At 51.4% G+C, this 2,980-nt stretch overlaps 1 pseudogene; it reads left to right on the plus strand.

The window, feature by feature from the left end:
- The first annotated feature begins 1,725 nt into the window (after positions 1-1,725).
- On the plus strand, positions 1,726-2,597 carry LOC125790785 (uncharacterized; annotated as a pseudogene).
- Positions 2,598-2,980: the final 383 nt, after the last annotated feature.

A 2,980-nucleotide genomic window follows, 5' to 3' on the forward strand; every position in this document is an offset into this window, starting at 1 on the left:
TTCTCAACCTGGGGTGCCATCTGGCTTCATCAGGGGTGCCGTCAAAATATTGCGCCTCACGTGCATATTTCCTTTCCAGAGTCAGAGCGTGTCGGGGTGTGTCCCAATTCACAGGCAGCATACTCTGAAGGATGCGACCCGCAGAGATAGGCGGTGTATTACTGCGCAGCTGTGACGCAATCTGCCTTCGAATACAGCCTCCGAAGGATGCGGCCCCTAAATTGGGACACACTGTAAAGTTTTTCTCCACGCGATGCACCGCGAGAGTAGTGTGAAGCACTCAAGCTCGCATGGAACGTTTTTTTAAAAAGAAGACTGCAGATTCAGATAACTCTGAATCGGAGCCACTAACTTCTTCATCCAGTGGTAGTTCAGCAGTGAGTGTAGCAGAGTATTTCACTCGTTTGAAAAGTCTGCAGGTTTCACGCTAATTGTAAATACCCCCCCCCCCCTCTTACCTGAAATAAAATATTCCGCCAGCAACTCTCCTCGTCCTCGTTCTCACCTGAAGTATTGCAGCCCGGTCCGTACTCCGCATGCTCGTGGGAGTTGAAGAGAAGGGCTGCAGGAAGCGTCTTACCTCACGGAAGTCACTTAGGGTACGAGTGACTGGCACCAGTAGGTCAGGTAGGGCGAGGGCAAGAACAGCTGCCTTCAGCAGGTGCCAACAGCTCTTCAGGAACGACCCAGCCCTCCTAGCACAAGAAATCCTAGACAGAAGTACACCTGCCATCTGCCCCATTCCCCTCACGGTAGTCAAGGAAGCTTACAAGAGGAAATTGGAGGTCCTGATCCTTTGATTTGATTCTTTGGTGGACTGGGAAGGTTCCTGATTAAGTGGGATGCGGATAAAAGTCCCTTTGAATTGGCTCTCATGGCGACGGAGGTATTGGAAAACCTTTGAGCCATGTCAAGCGACTCCGCACCAGGCCCAGATGGTATTAAAAAGCATTCCTTGATTGAATGGGATCCTGAGTGCGAGGCGGTCAGACGTATGTTCAACGTGTGGATGTTCACTGGAGTCGTGCCGGTGTGCTTTAAGCGGGGTCGAACAGTGCTGATACCCAAGACTGGGGACGGGGCGGCGATGGAGATAGGCAGTTGGCGGCCGATCACCACTGGTTCCACAGTCTTGAGACTCTTCACTAAGGTGAAACACAGTAGACTGGTCAGAGGGTGCTCGGTTCACTGCCGTCAGAGGGTGCTCGGTTCACTGCCGTCAGAGGGGGTTTATCAATGCCCTGGTTGTACTGAGAACATTGAGATTCTGCAAGGACTCATAAGACGGAGCAAAGAAGAGTACAGCCCACTTGCAGCCGTATTCATCGACATTGCTAAAGCATTACACTCTCTCTCATGAACATATCTGGTATGTTCTACAGGAGAGAGGAGTGGATACCCATACAATAGGGATTATTTGTAGTTCCTATAAACAGAGTGTGACCAGGATTGAGATTGGAGGCCAGTCCACCTCCGAAATCTCTCTCAGAGTAGGTGTCTAGCAGGTAGATTCCTGGTCACCATTGCTCTTCAATCTGGCAATGAACCCCCTCATTGCCAGCCTTGAGACCCACAGACAGGGATTCAGTGTACTAGATGCCAAGGTTTCGGTTCATTCGCAGTTGATTTGGTGGTCGTATCGGATTCATGGCAGGGAATGGCATCCAACCTGCAAATGCTTGAAGATTTCTGAAGCTTCAGCCCTCCAAGTGTCACAGTTTTCTGATGTCCTATAAGTCCAGGACGCGGTACCTCAACAATTGCCCGCCGGTGAGAGTAGAAGGGGCGGCTCTCCATATGACAGGTCCCGGAGAGGCAGTGAGGTACCTGGGCATTTCGGTTTTGCCCTGGCAGGGACGGATGAGGCCGGACATTGGTCAGATTTCCGATTGGGTGAGCAGGATTGGCAAGGCCAAACTCAAGCCGACACAGAAGGTCTCCATTCTGACTAGGCATGCCATATCACGGGTCCTTTACGCTGCGGATCACTGCGATCTGGGTCTAGTTGCATTGAGGCCGCGGATGGGACAATCAGGAAGGCTGTGAAGAAGTGGCTGCATCTTCCAATGTCGACCTGTAACGGACTTTTGTATGCACAGAACCGGGATGGTGGCCTGGGAGTGCAGAAACTAGCCCGTCTCGTCCCATCCATCCAGGCCAGGCGGCTGTACCGTCATCAGACGTTACGAACAGAAGGCTTATGAGTACTGAGAAAGCATTTTCCAAGTTTGGAAGCAGTTTGGAAGAGGGCTGGAGGCTCACCGGAAGACCGGCCTAGTTTCGGCTCGGCAGGTGCTCAGGACTCGGAGGGCAGAGTGGCCAGCCCCATGATCCAAGGGTGCCCCAGACCCTGCGACTGGAGAAGGGAGGAATTTCTCAAGTGGGCTAATCTACCGGTTCAGGTCGTGGGTGTGCATGGTTTTGGTGGCAGCAGGGCTAGCAATGCTTGGCTCGCCGTTCCCACTGGGATGCGGCAGTGACATTACATCGCAGCACTGATGCTCCTGGTTTATGTGTATCCCACCCTGGAGTTCAGGTGCAGAGGGAGGGAAGGGACGGCCCTCCTATGTAGGCGATGCTCCTTGAATCGAGCATAGGGGCATGCCTCTGAACTGCCTCTTCAGTGGTTCCGCGGTAAACTAAACTGCCGCGGTTTAGTGCACTATACAGTACAATAGCACTGAAACTTTGTTATCGAGCGAATAAAACAATAACTAAAAGCGCTCCGGAGAGTCTAAACACAACTTCTCTCCTAACTTTCTCGCTCCTTTTCCTCCAACACACACCCACAGAGAGTCCCAATCTCCCTTCTAGTCCCGCCCTTACTTGGTGCGGATTGGATAGAAAATTGTCTGTCAAGCTTTTCTCTTGTATGATTGGCTGAGCTGAACAGGAAACCAGCAGGAAAAACCCGCGAAACAGAAAAGGCTCATGGGAAATTGAGTTTGTTTACAATTACAATGAAAAACAAAGAAAATAA

The sequence above is a fragment of the Astyanax mexicanus genome, unplaced genomic scaffold (genome assembly GCF_023375975.1).
Source record: "Astyanax mexicanus isolate ESR-SI-001 unplaced genomic scaffold, AstMex3_surface scaffold_36, whole genome shotgun sequence".
In the NCBI taxonomy this organism is placed as follows: Eukaryota; Metazoa; Chordata; class Actinopteri; order Characiformes; family Acestrorhamphidae; genus Astyanax; species Astyanax mexicanus.